Source organism: Oncorhynchus gorbuscha, unplaced genomic scaffold (assembly GCF_021184085.1).
Source record: "Oncorhynchus gorbuscha isolate QuinsamMale2020 ecotype Even-year unplaced genomic scaffold, OgorEven_v1.0 Un_scaffold_691, whole genome shotgun sequence".
Classification (NCBI taxonomy): domain Eukaryota; kingdom Metazoa; phylum Chordata; class Actinopteri; order Salmoniformes; family Salmonidae; genus Oncorhynchus; species Oncorhynchus gorbuscha.
In genome coordinates this window covers 268,922-291,204 of record NW_025745766.1, presented here as the reverse complement: position 1 = coordinate 291,204, position 22,283 = coordinate 268,922, and the positions used below count along the sequence as shown (strand labels likewise).

Genomic DNA, 22,283 nt, shown 5'->3' with positions numbered 1-22,283 from the left:
CCGTTCCTATAGTTACAGTGGTCTCTCCCAGGACCGTTCCTATAGTTACAGTGGTCTCTCCCAGGACCGTTCCTATAGTTACAGTGGTCTCTCCCAGGACCGTTCCTATAGTTACAGTGGTCTCTCCCAGGACCGTTCCTATAGTTACAGTGGTCTCTCCCAGGACCGTTCCTATAGTTACAGTGACCTCTCCCAGGACCGTTCCTATAGTTACAGTGACCTCTCCCAGAACCGTTCCTATAGTTACAGTGGTCTCTCCCAGGACCGTTCCTATAGTTACAGTGACCTCTCCCAGGACCGTTCCTATAGTTACAGTGACCTCTCCCAGAACCGTTCCTATAGTTACAGTGGTCTCTCCCAGGACCGTTCCTATAGTTAGTGGTCTCTCCCAGGACCGTTCCTATAGTTACAGTGGTCTCTCCCAGGACCGTTCCTATAGTTACAGTGGCCTCTCCCAGGACCGTTCCTATAGTTACAGTGGCCTCTCCCAGGACCGTTCCTATAGTTACAGTGACCTCTCCCAGGACCGTTCCTATAGTTACAGTGACCTCTCCCAGAACCGTTCCTATAGTTACAGTGACCTCTCCCAGAACCGTTCCTATAGTTACAGTGGTCTCTCCCAGGACCGTTCCTATAGTTACAGTGACCTCTCCCAGGACCGTTCCTATAGTTACAGTGGTCTCTCCCAGGACCGTTCCTATAGCTACAGTGGTCTCTCCCAGGACTGTTCCTATAGCTACAGTGGTCTCTCCCAGAACCGTTCCTATAGTTACAGCGACCTCTCCCAGGACCGTTCCTATAGTTACAGTGGTCTCTCCCAGGACTGTTCCTATAGCTACAGCGGTCTCTCCCAGAACCGTTCCTATAGTTACAGCGACCTCTCCCAGGACCGTTCCTATAGTTACAGTGGTCTCTCCCAGGACTGTTCCTATAGCTACAGTGGTCTCTCCCAGGACCGTTCCTATAGTTACAGTGACCTCTCCCAGGACCGTTCCTATAGTTACAGTGACCTCTCCCAGGATCATTCCTATAGTTACAGTGGCCTCTCCCAGGACCGTTCCTATAGTTACAGTGACCTCTCCCAGGACCGTTCCTATAGTTACAGTGACCTCTCCCAGGACTGTTCCTATAGTTACAGTGGTCTCTCCCAGGACCGATCCTATAGTTACAGTGGTCTCTCCCAGGACTGTTCCTATAGTTACAGGTTGTTGTTGTTGTCCAATCCATCACATTTAATTTTATAAAGCCCTTTTCTTACATCCGGAGTTATCACAAAGTGCTTAACAGGTGGTTGTTGTGTTAATCACCGCCACAGGGGATTGGGTGGAGTGGTGTGGTCCTGTGGCATGTCGTTTAGCTAGTTGAGCGAATTGGGGAGAACTAACCTTTAACAGCAGCTTTTCTCATCATCATTGGTGTGTTTTGAAGGACAAGGGAAACATCCTTTTGTTGTCTGTCTGTCTGTCTGTCTGTCTGTCTGTCTGTCTGTCTGTCTGTCTGTCTGTCTGTCTGTCTGTCTGTCTGTCTGTCATTCTGTCTGTCTGTCTGTCTGTCTTTGTCTGTCTGTCTGTCTGTCACAAAGTCTGTCTGTCAGTCTGTCTGTCTGTCTGTCTGTCTGTCTGTCTGTCTGTCATCTGTCTGTCTGTCTGTCTGTCTGTCTGTCTGTCTGTCTGTCTGTCTGTCTGTCTGTCTGTCTGTCTGTCTGTCTGTCTGTCTGTCTGTCTGTCTGTCTGTCTGTCTGTCTGTCTGTCTGTCTGTCTGTCTGTCTGTCTGTCTGTCTGTCTGTCTGTCTGTCTGTCTGTCTGTCTGTCTGTCTGTCTGTCTGTCTGTCTGTCTGTCTGTCTGTCTGTCTGTCTGTCTGTCTGTCTGTCTGTCTGTCTGTCTGTCTGTCTGTCTGTCTGTCTGTCTGTCTGTCTGTCTGTCTGTCTGTCTGTCTGTCTGTCTGTCTGTCTGTCTGTCTGTCTGTCTGTCTGTCTGTCTGTCTGTCTGTCTGTCTGTCTGTCTGTCTGTCTGTCTGTCTGTCTGTCTGTCTGTCTGTCTGTCTGTCTGTCTGTCTGTCTGTCTGTCTGTCTGTCTGTCTGTCTGTCTGTCTGTCTGTCTGTCTGTCTGTCTGTCTGTCGCCTCTTTTGCATCCCAGACTCTTGCACAAGCCCAGTCTGAGTTACAGCAGTCCACTTGATTGGGTTTTGGATAATTGTCTTGCTGCATAAACCAGCTGTGCTTCATCTTCAGCTCTAAGACAGCTGGCCTGACCTTCTCCTGTAGAACTCTCTGATACAGAGCAGTGTACATGGTTCCTTCTGTTAAGGCAGCCATGTTTTTCTATGGTGGTCCGACTCTATGGTCAGTGGTCTGACTCTATGGCCAGTGGTCTGACTCTATGGCCAGTGGTCTGACTCTATGGCCAGTGGTCTGACTCTATGGCCAGTGGCCTGACTCTATGGCCAGTGGCCTGACTCTATGGCCAGTGGCCTGACTCTATGGCCAGTGGCCTGACTCTATGGCCAGTGGCCTGACTCTATGGCCAGTGGCCTGACTCTATGGCCAGTGGCCTGACTCTATGGCCAGTGGCCTGACTCTATGGTCAGTGGTCTGACTCTATGGCCAGTGGCCTGACTCTATGGTCAGTGGTCTGACTCTATGGTCAGTGGTCTGACTCTATGGCCAGTGGTCTGACTCTATGGCCAGTGGTCTGACTCTATGGCCAGTGGTCTGACTCTATGGCCAGTGGTCTGACTCTATGGCCAGTGGTCTGACTCTATGGCCAGTGGCCTGACTCTATGGCCAGTGGCCTGACTCTATGGCCAGTGGCCTGACTCTATGGCCAGTGGTCTGACTCTATGGCCAGTGGTCTGACTCTATGGCCAGTGGCCTGACTCTATGGCCAGTGGCCTGACTCTATGGTCAGTGGCCTGACTCTATGGTCAGTGGTCTGACTCTATGGCCAGTGGCCTGACTCTATGGCCAGTGGCCTGACTCTATGGCCAGTGGCCTGACTCTATGGCCAGTGGCCTGACTCTATGGCCAGTGGCCTGACTCTATGGCCAGTGGCCTGACTCTATGGCCAGTGGCCTGACTCTATGGCCAGTGGTCTGACTCTATGGCCAGTGGTCTGACTCTATGGCCAGTGGTCTGACTCTATGGTCAGTGGTCTGACTCTATGATCAGTGGTCTGACTCTATGGCCAGGTTATGGTCAGTGGTCTGACTCTATGATCAGTGGTCTGACTCTATGGACAGGTTATGGTCAGTGGTCTGGCTCTATGGACAGGTTATGGTCAGTGGTCTGACTCTATGGCCAGTGGTCTGACTCTATGGCCAGTGGCCTGACTCTATGGCCAGTGGCCTGACTCTATGGCCAGTGGCCTGACTCTATGGCCAGTGGCCTGACTCTATGGCCAGTGGTCTGACTCTATGGCCAGTGGTCTGACTCTATGGCCAGTGGTCTGACTCTATGGTCAGTGGTCTGACTCTATGATCAGTGGTCTGACTCTATGGCCAGGTTATGGTCAGTGGTCTGACTCTATGATCAGTGGTCTGACTCTATGGACAGGTTATGGTCAGTGGTCTGGCTCTATGGACAGGTTATGGTCAGTGGTCTGACTCTATGGCCAGTGGTTTGACTCTATGGACAGGTTATGGTCAGTGGTCTGACTCTATGGACAGGTTATGGTCAGTGGTCTGACTCTATGGACAGGTTATGGTCAGTGGTCTGACTCTATGGACAGGTTATGGTCAGTGGTCTGGCTCTATGGCCAGGTTGTGGTCTGGCTCTATGGCCAGGTTATGGTCGGTGCTCTGACTCTATGGCCAGGTTATGGTCAGTGGTCTGGCTCTATGGCCAGGTTATGGTCAGTGCTCTGACTATATGGCCAGTGGTCTGGCTCTATGGCCAGGTTATGGTCAGTGGTCTGACTCTATGGACAGTTTATGGTCAGTGGTCTGGCTCTATGGCCAGGTTATGGTCAGTTGTCTGACTCTATGGACAGGTTATGGTCGGTGCTCTGACTCTATGGACAGGTTATGGTCGGTGGTCTGACTCTATGGCCAGGTTATGGTCAGTGGTCTGACTCTATGGCCAGGTTATGGTCAGTGGTCTGACTCTATGGCCAGGTTATGGTCGGTGGTCTGACTCTATGGCCAGGTTATGGTCAGTGGTCTGACTCTATGGCCAGGTTATGGTCAGTGGTCTGACTCTATGGCCAGGTTATGGTCAGTGGTCTGACTCTATGGCCAGGTTATGGTCAGTGGTCTGACTCTATGGCCAGGTTATGGTCAGTGGTCTGACTCTATGGACAGGTTATGGTCGGTGGTCTGACTCTATGGCCAGGTTATGGTCAGTGGTCTGACTCTATGGCCAGGTTATGGTCAGTGGTCTGACTCTATGGTCAGTGGTCTGACTCTATGGCCAGTGGTCTGACTCTATGGCCAGGTTATGGTCGGTGGTCTGACTCTATGGCCAGGTTATGGTCAGTGGTCTGACTCTATGGCCAGGTTATGGTCAGTGGTCTGACTCTATGGCCAGTGGTCTGACTCTATGGCCAGGTTATGGTCGGTGGTCTGACTCTATGGCCAGGTTATGGTCAGTGGTCTGACTCTATGGCCAGGTTATGGTCAGTGGTCTGACTCTATGGCCAGGTTATGGTCAGTGGTCTGACTCTATGGCCAGGTTATGGTCAGTGGTCTGACTCTATGGACAGGTTATGGTCAGTGGTCTGACTCTATGGACAGGTTATGGTCAGTGGTCTGACTCTATGGACAGGTTATGGTCAGTGGTCTGACTCTATGGCCAGGTTATGGTCAGTGGTCTGACTCTATGGCCAGGTTATGGTCAGTGGTCTGACTCTATGGCCAGGTTATGGTCAGTGGTCTGACTCTATGGCCAGATTATGGTCAGTGGTCTGACTCTATGGCCAGGTTATGGTCGGTGCTCTGACTCTATGGACAGGTTATGGTCGGTGCTCTGACTCTATGGCCAGGTTATGGTCAGTGGTCTGACTCTATGGATGGTCAGTGGTCTGACTCTATGGACAGGTTATGGTCAGTGGTCTGACTCTATGGCCAGGTTATGGTCAGTGGTCTGACTCTATGGCCAGGTTATGGTCAGTGGTCTGACTCTATGGACAGGTTATGGTCAGTGGTCTGACTCTATGGCCAGGTTATGGTCAGTGGTCTGACTCTATGGCCAGGTTATGGTCAGTGGTCTGACTCTATGGACAGGTTATGGTCGGTGGTCTGACTCTATGGCCAGGTTATGGTCGTGGTCTGACTCTATGGCCAGGTTATGGTCAGTGGTCTGACTCTATGGCCAGGTTATGGTCAGTGGTCTGACTCTATGGCCAGGTTATGGTCAGTGGTCTGACTCTATGGCCAGGTTATGGTCAGTGGTCTGACTCTATGGCCAGGTTATGGTCAGTGGTCTGACTCTATGGACAGGTTATGGTCAGTGGTCTGACTCTATGGCCAGGTTATGGTCAGTGGTCTGGCTCTATGGCCAGGTTATGGTCGTGGTCTGACTCTATGGCCAGGTTATGGTCAGTGGTCTGGCTCTATGGCCAGGTTATGGTCTGGTCTGACTCTATGGCCAGGTTATGGTCAGTGGTCTGACTCTATGGACAGGTTATGGTCGGTGGTCTGACTCTATGGACAGGTTATGGTCGGTGGTCTGACTCTATGGACAGGTTATGGTCAGTGGTCTGACTCTATGGACAGGTTATGGTCAGTGGTCTGACTCTATGGCCAGGTTATGGTCAGTGGTCTGACTCTATGGCCAGGTTATGGTCAGTGGTCTGGCTCTATGGTCAGTGGTCTGACTCTATGGCCAGGTTATGGTCAGTGGTCTGACTCTATGGCCAGGTTATGGTCAGTGGTCTGACTCTATGGCCAGATTATGGTCAGTGGTCTGACTCTATGGCCAGGTTATGGTCAGTGGTCTGGCTCTATGGCCAGGTTATGGTCGGTGGTCTGACTCTATGGCCAGGTTATGGTCAGTGGTCTGACTCTATGGCCAGGTTATGGTCAGTGGTCTGACTCTATGGACAGGTTATGGTCGGTGGTCTGACTCTATGGACAGGTTATGGTCAGTGGTCTGACTCTATGGACAGGTTATGGTCAGTGGTCTGACTCTATGGCCAGGTTATGGTCAGTGGTCTGACTCTATGGCCAGGTTATGGTCAGTGGTCTGGCTCTATGGTCAGTGGTCTGACTCTATGGCCAGGTTATGGTCAGTGGTCTGACTCAATGGACAGGTTATGGTCAGTGTGTCTCTACACTGTTAATCTCTTCCTATGTTTGAATTGTTTGATTTTGATGAGGTGTGGTGCTTTGGAATCTCTATTGTAGAATTTGGTAACGTTGAAGTTTATAATTAAATGGAATTTTAGTTTTGCCAATAATTAGTGTATGAATTTTGGATAGAGATTTCTATTTGTTTTAATGTAGTTATTGATGGGTTGAATGGTTGAAATTAGCTGGTGCTTTTGTGCTAGTTCTCTAATTATTCACTCTCTGGGTTGTGGTGTTTGTATAAGAAAGCCTTGTGATGATAATAATCTGGATTACAGTGTGAGGATAATATTCTGGATTACAGTGTGATGATAATAATCTGGATTACAGTGTGATGATAATATTCTGGATTACAGTGTGATGATAATAATCTGGATTACAGTGTGATGATAATAATCTGGATTCCAGTGTGAGGATAATATTCTGGATTCCAGTGTGAGGATAATATTCTGGATTACAGTGTGATGATAATATTCTGGATTACAGTGTGATGATAATAATCTGGATTACAGTGTGATGATAATATTCTGGATTACAGTGTGATGATAATAATCTGGATTACAGTGTGATGATAATAATCTGGATTACAGTGTGATGATAATAATCTGGATTCCAGTGTGAGGATAATATTCTGGATTCCAGTGTGAGGATAATATTCTGGATTACAGTGTGATGATAATATTCTGGATTACAGTGTGATGATAATAATCTGGATTACAGTGTGATGATAATATTCTGGATTACAGTGTGATGATAATATTCTGGATTACAGTGTGATGATAATATTCTGGATTACAGTGTGATGATAATAATCTGGATTACAGTGTGATGATAATATTCTGGATTACAGTGTGATGATAATAATCTGGATTACAGTGTGAGGATAATATTCTGGATTACAGTGTGAGGATAATATTCTGGATTACAGTGTGATGATAATAATCTGGATTACAGTGTGATGATAATATTCTGGATTACAGTGTGATGATAATAATCTGGATTACAGTGTGAGGATAATATTCTGGATTACAGTGTGATGATAATAATCTGGATTACAGTGTGAGGATAATATTCTGGATTACAGTGTGAGGATAATATTCTGGATTACAGTGTGTTAGCAAGAGTCCAGAATCTGTACTAGGGGGAATCTCCCAGGTTCTGCCCTACAGACTAAATTTGGGGCAATATATGTGCACACCTACAATATTTATACTAAATTCCAGGTGTAAAATTTCAGTGGGGCTTTTATGATGTATATTTTAAATTGTACATTTGAGTTTGACAGAGTAAAATAATTTAAGCCAAATTGTAATAGTTTGGTTACATTTATACAGGGTCTTTCTAATTACAAAACGTTCTCTGTGTGCTTTATCTGTTAGACCTCATGGCTTCATGGCAAACCGCCCAGATGAACTTCTAGTCACACCAAGGTCAGTAGAGTTGGTGGTGTGTTTCAGAGTTGTTTCTCCCTGGGTGAAATCGTCTCTCTCCTCTCTCTCGTTGCCAGGGTGACTGATTGTAGACCACGGTTCTGTGATGAGGTTATTAACTCTATTTGCGTTTCAGCTGAATACAATCACTGTAGGACAGGCTGACTGTACAGGACTGAACACTATAGGACAGGCTGACTGTACAGGACTGAACACTATAGGACAGGCTGACTGTACAGGACAGGCTGACTGTAGAGGACTGAACACTGTAGGACAGGCTGACTGTACAGGACAGGCTGACTGTAGAGGACTGAATACTGTAGGACAGGCTGACTGTACAGGACTGAACACTGTAGGACAGGCTGACTGTAGAGGACTGAACACTGTAGGACAGGCTGACTGTACAGGACTGAACACTGTAGGACAGGCTGACTGTAGAGGACTGAACACTGTAGGACAGGCTGACTGTACAGGACTGAACACTGTAGGACAGGCTGACTGTAGAGGACTGAACACTGTAGGACAGGCTGACTGTACAGGACTGAACACTATAGGACAGGCTGACTGTACAGGACAGGCTGACTGTAGAGGACTGAACACTGTAGGACAGGCTGACTGTACAGGACAGGCTGACTGTAGAGGACTGAATACTGTAGGACAGGCTGACTGTACAGGACTGAACACTGTAGGACAGGCTGACTGTAGAGGACTGAACACTGTAGGACAGGCTGACTGTACAGGACTGAACACTGTAGGACAGGCTGACTGTAGAGGACTGAACACTGTAGGACAGGCTGACTGTACAGGACTGAACACTGTAGGACAGGCTGACTGTACAGGACTGAACACTGTAGGACAGGCTGACTGTAGAGGACTGAACACTGTAGGACAGGCTGACTGTACAGGACTGAACACTGTAGGACAGGCTGACTGTATAGGACTGAACACTGTAGGACAGGCTGACTGTAGAGGACTGAACACTGTAGGACTGAACACTATAGGACAGGCTGACTGTAGAGGACTGAACACTGTAGGACTGAACACTGTAGGACAGGCTGACTGTATAGGACAGAACACTGTAGGACAGGCTGACTGTATAGGACTGAACACTGTAGGACAGGCTGACTGTAGAGGACTGAACACTGTAGGACAGGCTGACTGTACAGGACTGAACACTGTAGGACAGGCTGACTGTATAGGACAGAACACTGTAGGACAGGCTGACTGTATAGGACTGAACACTGTAGGACAGGCTGACTGTATAGGACAGAACACTGTAGGACAGGCTGACTGTATAGGACTGAACACTGTAGGACAGGCTGACTGTACAGGACAGGCTGACTGTAGAGGACTGAACACTGTAGGACTGAACACTATAGGACAGGCTGACTGTAGAGGACTGAACACTGTAGGACTGAACACTGTAGGACAGGCTGACTGTAGAGGACTGAATACTGTAGGACAGGCTGACTGTAGAGGACTGACCACTGTAGGACAGGCTGACTGTAGAGGACTGAACACTGTAGGACTGGCTGACTGTACAGGACTGAACACTGTACAGGACTGAACACTGTAGGACAGGCTGACTGTAGAGGACTGAACACTGTAGGACAGGCTGACTGTAGAGGACTGAACACTGTAGGACTGAACACTGTAGGACAGGCTGACTGTATAGGACAGAACACTGTAGGACAGGCTGACTGTATAGGACTGAACACTGTAGGACAGGCTGACTGTAGAGGACTGAACACTGTAGGACAGGCTGACTGTACAGGACTGAACACTGTAGGACAGGCTGACTGTATAGGACAGAACACTGTAGGACAGGCTGACTGTATAGGACTGAACACTGTAGGACAGGCTGACTGTATAGGACAGAACACTGTAGGACAGGCTGACTGTATAGGACTGAACACTGTAGGACAGGCTGACTGTACAGGACAGGCTGACTGTAGAGGACTGAACACTGTAGGACTGAACACTATAGGACAGGCTGACTGTAGAGGACTGAACACTGTAGGACTGAACACTGTAGGACAGGCTGACTGTAGAGGACTGAATACTGTAGGACAGGCTGACTGTAGAGGACTGACCACTGTAGGACAGGCTGACTGTAGAGGACTGAACACTGTAGGACTGGCTGACTGTACAGGACTGAACACTGTACAGGACTGAACACTGTAGGACAGGCTGACTGTAGAGGACTGAACACTGTAGGACAGGCTGACTGTAGAGGACTGAACACTGTAGGACTGAACACTATAGGACAGGCTGACTGTAGAGGACTGAACACTGTAGGACAGAACACTGTAGGACAGGCTGGCTGAACACTGTGGACTTCAGTACCAGAGAGTACCAGAGAGAGTATATATATATATATATATATATATATATTATATATATAGGCTCCCTGTCTGTCCTGTAGACTTCAGCACCAGAGACTGTGTGTCCTTTAGACTTCAGCACCAGAGAGTATATACAAGGCAAGCGACATGACGTAACAGGAACTACAGTAGAGGAATAATGTATCTGGCCTCTCAGAAATAGGTTAACTAGCTCAGGCTTTTCATACACCCTGCTCTCTCCCTCTGTTCTGCCTCAGTAGATTTGAATACACGGCGGCTGTATAGATGTTGCAGTGTCTCCACAGGGGCCGCGCCAAAGATGATGTCACGGAACTATATTCAACTGTCACTTTTAGCATTAGCGCTGTGCAGCCTAAAGGTCAGAGGTTAAATGATCATAACAACCAGGTAGTCAGTCAGTGTAAATCTGATTAAACATTGAGGGGGGGGGGATGTCCCAGTCACAGTCACAGATGAAGCCATTTTAATGGAGAATGTAAATTGGAGTAGGTTTAATCCTGTGTCCTGAAAACAGGTCCCTCAGTATTCTGCTTGTCTGTACACGGGGATGGGTAGTAGGGTTTCCATCTGTAGTTGGTTCCCAGAGGGATTTCTCTCTGTCCTGGTTCCATGTAGAACAGTGGGCCAGACACACTGTGGATGTCACTGTCTCGTAGGGTCGTGCTGTAGGGAGAGTGGCTGGACTGTTACGACTGGTACTGTGTGTTGTCAGATGTGAGCCAGTCCTATGAATCGTGACTCTCTGGCAGCGGCCCGTACATCTGGACCAGTATCTGTTTGTTGTTGCATCATCACTGAGCGCCTGTGGTCTCTCTACACTCGCCCGGTCATTCCTAGAAGGTTTTTCTATGCACCTGATAGGTGCAGAGAAATGTGTTGTTTTTACAGGGTCAACCGTAGTAGTACGATACTCCTGGAGGAAATTTGGGGTGAAGTGCCTTGCTCAAGGGCACGTCGGCAGATTTTTCACCTTGTCTGGCTGCTGGGGTATTGGAACCAGTGATCTTTCAGTTACTGGCCAAACGCTCTAACAGCTAGGATATCTGCCATGTTAGAGAGGTAAGGGGGTGGAGGGAGAGAGGTAAGGGGGTGGAGGGAGAGAGGTAAGGGGGTGGAGGGAGAGAGGTAAGGGGTGGAGGGAGAGAGGTAAGGGGGTGGGGGAGAGAGGTAAGGGGGTGGAGGGAGAGAGGTAAGGGGGTGGAGGGAGAGAGGTAAGGGGGTGGGGGGTAAGGGGGTGGAGGGAGGGGGTAAGGGGTGGAGGGAGAGAGGTAAGGGGGTGGAGGGAGGGGGGTAAGGGGGTGGAGGGAGGGGGTAGAGGGAAAGAGGTAAGGGGGTAGAGAGAAAGAGGTAGGGGGGACTACCTGCTGCCCCTAGAAGCAACACCCAGGCTATGTCGTCGTGTTATAACGACACCCAGGCTATGTCGTCGTGTTATAACGACACCCAGGCTATGTCGTCGTGTTATAACGACGCCCAGGCTATGTCGTCGTGTTATAACGACACCCAGGTTATGTCCTCGTGTTATAACGACACCCAGGTTATGTCCTCGTGTTATAACGACACCCAGGCTATGTCCTCGTGTTATAACGACACCCAGGCTATGTCCTCGTGTTATAACGACACCCAGGCTATGTCCTCGTGTTATAACGACACCCAGGCTATGTCCTCGTGTTGTAACGACACCCAGGCTATGTCCTCGTGTTGTAACGACACCCAGGCTATGTCCTCGTGTTGTAACGACACCCAGGCTATGTCCTCGTGTTGTAACGACACCCAGGCTATGTCCTCGTGTTATAACGACACCCAGGCTATGTCCTCGTGTTGTAACGACACCCAGGCTATGTCCTCGTGTTATAACGACACCCAGGCTATGTCCTCGTGTTATAACGACACCCAGGCTATGTCCTCGTGTTATAACGACACCCAGGCTATGTCCTCGTGTTATAACGACACCCAGGCTATGTCCTCGTGTTGTAACGACACCCAGGCTATGTCCTCGTGTTATAACGACACCCAGGCTATGTCCTCGTGTTATAACGACACCCAGGCTATGTCCTCGTGTTATAACGACACCCAGGCTATGTCCTCGTGTTATAACGACACCCAGGCTATGTCCTCGTGTTATAACAAGCCAGATTCATTCATGAATGTCTTTCTGCTTTCGTGTGTCATTCATTCTCCATTCTCTCGCTAAACACTGGACTCTCTGACTGAGGGAGAACCGAGCCAACGTGTGTGTGTGTGTGTGTGTGTGTGTGTGTGTGTGTGTGTGTGTGTGTGTGTGTGTGTGTGTGTGTGTGTGTGTGTGTGTGTGTGTGTGTGTGTCAGCCCTCTGCTCAGTGACAGAATGAAGTGGAGACTCCTGATGAATAATGATCAGTTCAGTTTTATAACGGAGAGAGTAAAGACCTGGAGACTGGCTTCTCTGTTAACATGGAGAGAGTAAAGACCTGGAGACTGGCTTCTCTGTTAATGTGGAGAGAGTAAAGACCTGGAGACTGGCTTCTCTGTTAATATGGAGAGAGTAAAGACCTGGAGACTGGCTTCTCTGTTAATATGGAGAGAGTAAAGACCTGGAGACTGGCTTCTCTGTTAATATGGAGAGAGTAAAGACCTGGAGACTGGCTTCTCTGTTAATATGGAGAGAGTAAAGACCTGGAGACTGGCTTCTCTGTTAATATGGAGAGAGTAAAGACCTGGAGACTGGCTTCTCTGTTAATATGGAGAGAGTAAAGACCTGGAGACTGGCTTCTCTGTTAATATGGAGAGAGTAAAGACCTGGAGACTGGCTTCTCTGTTAACATGGAGAGGTGAGAGAGGAAAGACCTGGAGACTGGCTTCTCTGTTAATATGGAGAGAGTAAAGACCTGGAGACTGGCTTCTCTGTTAACATGGAGAGGTGAGAGAGGAAAGACCTGGAGACTGGCTTCTCTGTTAACATGGAGAGAGTAAAGACCTGGAGACTGGCTTCTCTGTTAATATGGAGAGAGTAAAGACCTGGAGACTGGCTTCTCTGTTAATATGGAGAGAGTAAAGACCTGGAGACTGGCTTCTCTGTTAATATGGAGAGAGTAAAGACCTGGAGACTGGCTTCTCTGTTAACATGGAGAGAGTAAAGACCTGGAGACTGGCTTCTCTGTTAATATGGAGAGAGTAAAGACCTGGAGACTGGCTTCTCTGTTAACATGGAGAGAGTAAAGACCTGGAGACTGGCTTCTCTGTTAATATGGAGAGAGAGTAAAGACCTGGAGACTGGCTTCTCTGTTAACATGGAGAGAGTAAAGACCTGGAGACTGGCTTCTCTGTTAATATGGAGAGAGTAAAGACCTGGAGACTGGCTTCTCTGTTAACATGGAGAGAGTAAAGACCTGGAGACTGGCTTCTCTGTTAATATGGAGAGAGTAAAGACCTGGAGACTGGCTTCTCTGTTAACATGGAGAGAGTAAAGACCTGGAGACTGGCTTCTCTGTTAATATGGAGAGAGTAAAGACCTGGAGACTGGCTTCTCTGTTAATATGGAGAGGTGAGAGAGTAAAGACCTGGAGACTGGCTTCTCTGTTAACATGGAGAGAGTAAAGACCTGGAGACTGGCTTCTCTGTTAATATGGAGAGAGTAAAGACCTGGAGACTGGCTTCTCTGTTAACATGGAGAGAGTAAAGACCTGGAGACTGGCTTCTCTGTTAATATGGAGAGAGTAAAGACCTGGAGACTGGCTTCTCTGTTAACATGGAGAGAGTAAAGACCTGGAGACTGGCTTCTCTGTTAATATGGAGAGAGTAAAGACCTGGAGACTGGCTTCTCTGTTAACATGGAGAGAGTAAAGACCTGGAGACTGGCTTCTCTGTTAATATGGAGAGAGTAAAGACCTGGAGACTGGCTTCTCTGTTAATATGGAGAGGTGAGAGAGTAAAGACCTGGAGACTGGCTTCTCTGTTAATATGGAGAGGTGAGAGAGTAAAGACCTGGAGACTGGCTTCTCTGTTAATATGGAGAGAGTAAAGACCTGGAGACTGGCTTCTCTGTTAATATGGAGAGAGTAAAGACCTGGAGACTGGCTTCTCTGTTAACATGGAGAGAGTAAAGACCTGGAGACTGGCTTCTCTGTTAACATGGAGAGAGTAAAGACCTGGAGACTGGCTTCTCTGTTAATATGGAGAGAGTAAAGACCTGGAGACTGGCTTCTCTGTTAACATGGAGAGAGTAAAGACCTGGAGACTGGCTTCTCTGTTAATATGGAGAGAGTAAAGACCTGGAGACTGGCTTCTCTGTTAATATGGAGAGGTGAGAGAGTAAAGACCTGGAGACTGGCTTCTCTGTTAATATGGAGAGGTGAGAGAGTAAAGACCTGGAGACTGGCTTCTCTGTTAATATGGAGAGGTGAGAGAGGAAAGACCTGGAGACTGGCTTCTCTGTTAATATGGAGAGAGTAAAGACCTGGAGACTGGCTTCTCTGTTAACATGGAGAGAGTAAAGACCTGGAGACTGGCTTCTCTGTTAATATGGAGAGAGTAAAGACCTGGAGACTGGCTTCTCTGTTAATATGGAGAGAGTAAAGACCTGGAGACTGGCTTCTCTGTTAACATGGAGAGAGTAAAGACCTGGAGACTGGCTTCTCTGTTAACATGGAGAGAGTAAAGACCTGGAGACTGGCTTCTCTGTTAATATGGAGAGAGTAAAGACCTGGAGACTGGCTTCTCTGTTAATATGGAGAGAGTAAAGACCTGGAGACTGGCTTCTCTGTTAACATGGAGAGAGTAAAGACCTGGAGACTGGCTTCTCTGTTAACATGGAGAGAGTAAAGACCTGGAGACTGGCTTCTCTGTTAATATGGAGAGAGTAAAGACTACCACCTGGGGATTTATACAGTTAATACCACCTGGGGATTTATACCACCTGGGGATTTATACAGTTAATACCACCTGGGGATTTATACAGTTTATACAACCTGGGGATTTATACAGTTTATACCACCTGGGGATTTATACCACCTGGGGATTTATACAGTTTATACCACCTGGGGATTTATACAGTTTATACCTCCTGGGGATTTATACAGTTAATACCACCTGGGGATTTATACAGTTTATACCACCTGGGGATTTATACAGTTTATACCTCCTGGGGATTTATACAGTTAATACCACCTGGGGATTTATACAGTTTATACCACCTGGGGATTTATACAGTTAATACCACCTGGGGATTTATACAGTTAATACCACCTGGGGATTTATACAGTTAATACCACCTGGGGATTTATACAGTTTATACCACCTGGGGATTTATACAGTTAATAGCTCCTGGGGATTTATACAGTTAATACCACCTGGGGATTTATACAGTTAATACCACCCGGGGATTTATACAGTTTATACCACCTGGGGATTTATACAGTTAATACCACCTGGGGATTTATACAGTTTATACCACCTGGGGATTTATACAGTTAATACCACCTGGGGATTTATACAGTTAATACCACCTGGGGATTTATACAGTTAATACCACCTGGGGATTTATACAGTTAATACCACCTGGGGATTCATACAGTTAATACCACCTGGGGATTTATACCACCTGGGGATTTATACAGTTTATACAACCTGGGGATTTATACAGTTTATACCACCTGGGGATTTATACCACCTGGGGATTTATACAGTTTATATAACCTGGGGATTTATACCACCTGGGGATTTATACAGTTTATATAACCTGGGGATTTATACCACCTGGGGATTTATACAGTTAATACCACCTGGGGATTTATACAGTTAATACCACCTGGGGATTTATACCACCTGGGGATTTATACAGTTTATATAACCTGGGGATTTATACCACCTGGGGATTTATACAGTTAATACCACCTGGGGATTTATACAGTTTATACCACCTGGGGATTTATACAGTTAATACCACCTGGGGATTTATACAGTTAATACCACCTGGGGATTTATACAGTTTATACCACCTGGGGATTTATACAGTTAATACCACCTGGGGATTTATACAGTTTATACCACCTGGGGATTTATACCAACTGGGGATTTATACAGTTTATATAACCTGGGGATTTATGCCACCTGGGGATTTATACAGTTTATACCACCTGGGGATTTATACAGTTAATACCACCTGGGGATTTATACCACCTCGGGATTTATACAGTTTATACCACCTGGGGATTTATACCACCTGGGGATTTATACAGTTTATACCACCTGGGGATTTATACAGTTAATACCACCTGGGGATTTATACAGTTAATACAACCTGGGGATTTATACAGTTAATACCACCTGGGGATTTATACAGTTAATACCACCTGGGGATTTATACAGTTAATACCACCTGGGGATTTATACAGTTTATACCACCTGGGGATTTATACAGTTAATACCACCTGGGGATTTATACATTTAATACCACTTGTGGATTTATACAGTTAATACCACCTGGGGATTTATACAGTTAATACCACCTGGGGATTTATACAGTTTATACCACCTGGGGATTTATACAGTTAATACCACCTGGGGATTTATACAGTTAATACCACCTGGGGATTTATACCACCTGGGGATTTATACAGTTAATACCACCTGGGGATTTATACAGTTAATACCACCTGGGGATTTATACAGTTAATACCACCTGGGGATTTATACCACCTGGGGATTTATACAGTTAATACCACCTGGGGATTTATACAGTTAATACCACCTGGGGATTTATACAACCTTGGGATTTATACAGTTAATACCACCTGGGGATTTATACAGTTAATACCACCTGGGGATTTATACAGTTAATACCACCTGGGGATTTATACAGTTAATACCACCTGGGGATTTATACAGTTAATATCACCTGTGGATTTATACCACCTGGGGATTTATACCACCTGGGGATTTATACCACCTGGGGATTTATACAGTTAATACCACCTGGGGATTTATACCACCTGGGGATTTATACCACCTGGGGATTTATACAGTTTATATAACCTGGGGATTTATACCACCTGGGGATTTATACAGTTAATACCACCTGGGGATTTATACAGTTAATACCACCTGGGGATTTATACCACCTGGGGATTTATACAGTTTATATAACCTGGGGATTTATACCACCTGGGGATTTATACAGTTAATACCACCTGGGGATTTATACAGTTTATACCACCTGGGGATTTATACAGTTAATACCACCTGGGGATTTATACAGTTAATACCACCTGGGGATTTATACAGTTTATACCACCTGGGGATTTATACAGTTAATACCACCTGGGGATTTATACAGTTTATACCACCTGGGGATTTATACCAACTGGGGATTTATACAGTTTATATAACCTGGGGATTTATGCCACCTGGGGATTTATACAGTTTATACCACCTGGGGATTTATACAGTTAATACCACCTGGGGATTTATACCACCTCGGGATTTATACAGTTTATACCACCTGGGGATTTATACCACCTGGGGATTTATACAGTTAATACCACCTGGGGATTTATACAGTTAATACAACCTGGGGATTTATACAGTTAATACCACCTGGGGATTTATACAGTTAATACCACCTGGGGATTTATACAGTTAATACCACCTGGGGATTTATACAGTTTATACCACCTGGGGATTTATACAGTTAATACCACCTGGGGATTTATACAGTTAATACAACCTGGGGATTTATACAGTTAATACCACCTGGGGATTTATACAGTTAATACCACCTGGGGATTTATACAGTTAATACCACCTGGGGATTTATACAGTTTATACCACCTGGGGATTTATACAGTTAATACCACCTGGGGATTTATACAGTTAATACCACCTGGGGATTTATACAGTTAATACCACCTGGGGATTTATACAGTTAATACCACCTGGGGATTTATACAGTTTATACCACCTGGGGATTTATACAGTTAATACCACCTGGGGATTTATACAGTTAATACCACCTGGGGATTTATACCACCTGGGGATTTATACAGTTAATACCACCTGGGGATTTATACAGTTAATACCACCTGGGGATTTATACAGTTAATACCACCTGGGGATTTATACAGTTAATACCACCTGGGGATTTATACCACCTGGGGATTTATACAGTTAATACCACCTGGGGATTTATACAGTTAATACCACCTGGGGATTTATACAGTTAATACCACCTGGGGATTTATACAGTTAATACCACCTGGGGATTTATACCACCTGGGGATTTATACAGTTAATACCACCTGGGGATTTATACAGTTAATACCACCTGGGGATTTATACAGTTAATACCACCTGGGGATTTATACCACCTGGGGATTTATACAGTTAATACCACCTGGGGATTTATACAGTTAATACCACCTGGGGATTTATACAACCTTGGGATTTATACAGTTAATACCACCTGGGGATTTATACAGTTAATACCACCTGGGGATTTATACAGTTAATACCACCTGGGGATTTATACAGTTAATACCACCTGGGGATTTATACAGTTAATATCACCTGTGGATTTATACCACCTGGGGATTTATACCACCTGGGGATTTATACCACCTGGGGATTTATACAGTTAATACCACCTGGGGATTTATACCACCTGGGGATTTATACAGTTTATATAACCTGGGGATTTATACCACCTGGGGATTTATACAGTTAATACCACCTGGGGATTTATACAGTTAATACCACCTGGGGATTTATACCACCTGGGGATTTATACAGTTTATATAACCTGGGGATTTATACCACCTGGGGATTTATACAGTTAATACCACCTGGGGATTTATACAGTTTATACCACCTGGGGATTTATACAGTTAATACCACCTGGGGATTTATACAGTTAATACCACCTGGGGATTTATACAGTTTATACCACCTGGGGATTTATACAGTTAATACCACCTGGGGATTTATACAGTTTATACCACCTGGGGATTTATACCAACTGGGGATTTATACAGTTTATATAACCTGGGGATTTATGCCACCTGGGGATTTATACAGTTTATACCACCTGGGGATTTATACAGTTAATACCACCTGGGGATTTATACCACCTCGGGATTTATACAGTTTATACCACCTGGGGATTTATACCACCTGGGGATTTATACAGTTAATACCACCTGGGGATTTATACAGTTAATACAACCTGGGGATTTATACAGTTAATACCACCTGGGGATTTATACAGTTAATACCACCTGGGGATTTATACAGTTAATACCACCTGGGGATTTATACAGTTTATACCACCTGGGGATTTATACAGTTAATACCACCTGGGGATTTATACAGTTAATACCACCTGGGGATTTATACAGTTAATACCACCTGGGGATTTATACAGTTAATACCACCTGGGGATTTATACAGTTAATACCACCTGGGGATTTATACAGTTAATACCACCTGGGGATTTATACAGTTAATACCACCTGGGGATTTATACAGTTAATACCACCTGGGGATTTATACAGTTAATACCACCTGGGGATTTATACAGTTAATACCACCTGGGGATTTATACAGTTAATACCACCTGGGGATTTATACAGTTAATACCACCTGGGGATTTATACCACCTGGGGATTTATACAGTTAATACCACCTGGGGATTTATACAGTTAATACCACCTGGGGATTTATACAGTTAATACCACCTGGGGATTTATACCACCTGGGGATTTATACAGTTAATACCACCTGGGGATTTATACAGTTAATACCACCTGGGGATTTATACAACCTTGGGATTTATACAGTTAATACCACCTGGGGATTTATACAGTTAATACCACCTGGGGATTTATACAGTTAATACCACCTGGGGATTTATACAGTTAATACCACCTGGGGATTTATACAGTTAATATCACCTGTGGATTTATACCACCTGGGGATTTATACCACCTGGGGATTTATACCACCTGGGGATTTATACAGTTAATACCACCTGGGGATTTATACCACCTGGGGATTTATACAGTTTATATAACCTGGGGATTTATACCACCTGGGGATTTATACAGTTAATACCACCTGGGGATTTATACAGTTAATACCACCTGGGGATTTATACCACCTGGGGATTTATACAGTTTATATAACCTGGGGATTTATACCACCTGGGGATTTATACAGTTAATACCACCTGGGGATTTATACAGTTTATACCACCTGGGGATTTATACAGTTAATACCACCTGGGGATTTATACAGTTAATACCACCTGGGGATTTATACAGTTTATACCACCTGGGGATTTATACAGTTTATACCACCTGGGGATTTATACAGTTAATACCACCTGGGGATTTATACAGTTTATACCACCTGGGGATTTATACCAACTGGGGATTTATACAGTTTATATAACCTGGGGATTTATGCCACCTGGGGATTTATACAGTTTATACCACCTGGGGATTTATACAGTTAATACCACCTGGGGATTTATACCACCTCGGGATTTATACAGTTTATACCACCTGGGGATTTATACCACCTGGGGATTTATACAGTTAATACCACCTGGGGATTTATACAGTTAATACAACCTGGGGATTTATACAGTTAATACCACCTGGGGATTTATACAGTTAATACCACCTGGGGATTTATACAGTTAATACCACCTGGGGATTTATACAGTTTATACCACCTGGGGATTTATACAGTTAATACCACCTGGGGATTTATACAGTTAATACCACCTGGGGATTTATACAGTTAATACCACCTGGGGATTTATACAGTTAATACCACCTGGGGATTTATACAGTTTATACCACCTGGGGATTTATACAGTTAATACCACCTGGGGATTTATACAGTTAATACCACCTGGGGATTTATACAGTTAATACCACCTGGGGATTTATACAGTTAATACCACCTGGGGATTTATACAGTTAATACCACCTGGGGATTTATACAGTTAATACCACCTGGGGATTTATACCACCTGGGGATTTATACAGTTAATACCACCTGGGGATTTATACAGTTAATACCACCTGGGGATTTATACAGTTAATACCACCTGGGGATTTATACAGTTAATACCACCTGGGGATTTATACCACCTGGGGATTTATACAGTTAATACCACCTGGGGATTTATACAACCTTGGGATTTATACAGTTAATACCACCTGGGGATTTATACAGTTAATACCACCTGGGGATTTATACAGTTAATACCACCTGGGGATTTATACAGTTAATACCACCTGGGGATTTATACAGTTAATACCACCTGGGGATTTATACAGTTAATATCACCTGTGGATTTATACCACCTGGGGATTTATACCACCTGGGGATTTATACCACCTGGGGATTTATACAGTTAATACCACCTGGGGATTTATACCACCTGGGGATTTATACCACCTGGGGATTTATACAGTTAATACCACCTGGGGATTTATACCACCTTGGGATTTATACAGTTTATACCACCTGGGGATTTATACAGTTAATACCACCTGGGGATTTATACAACCTGGGGATTTATACAGTTAATACCACCTGGGGATTTATACAGTTAATACCACCTGGGGATTTATACAGTTTATACCACCTGGGGATTTATACAGTTTATACCACCTGGGGATTGATACAGTTAATACCACCTGGGGATTGATACAGTTAATACCACCTGGGGATTTATACAGTTGATCAAAACCTGATAGGATTTTGGGAATGTTTCCAGAATGTTGCAACCATGGTATTAATGAAGCCAGTAAGTTTTCCTCAGATGCCTTTTAGTTATCATAACCCCACCCATAACGCCTCCACACACACACACACACACACACACACACACACACACACACACACACACACACACACACACACACACACACACACACACACACACACACACACACACACACACACACACACACACACACACACACACACCTCTCCACTGTCTGTCACTGTGCTGCTAACCTCTACACTGTATGACAGACTTGTTGTGGTGCTGTTGGATGGATTCTCAGTTAAAACCACTGCTCTGAGAACTGTACCTATGCCTTAGTCCTCTCTCTCTCTCTGTGTGTGTGTCCTCTCTCTCTCTCTCTCTCTCTCTCTCTCTCTCTCTCTCTCTCTCTCTGTGTGTGTCCTCTCTCTCTCTCTGTGTGTGTCCT

At 45.4% G+C, this 22,283-nt stretch overlaps 1 protein-coding gene across 2 annotated transcripts in view; it reads left to right on the top strand.

Moving 5' to 3' along the window:
• The window catches only part of abat (4-aminobutyrate aminotransferase), a 79,938-nt gene that overhangs the window by 2,297 nt on the left and 55,358 nt on the right, over positions 1 to 22,283 (top strand). Inside the window, exon 2 of one of the 2 annotated variants that reach the window (XM_046335254.1) lies at positions 7,664 to 7,714. The exons of the other annotated variant lie outside the window; for it this stretch is intronic. The gene's annotated coding sequence lies outside the window, so the exon portion shown is untranslated. The remainder of the gene's footprint in view (positions 1 to 7,663; positions 7,715 to 22,283) is intronic. 2 annotated transcript variants of the gene reach the window in all.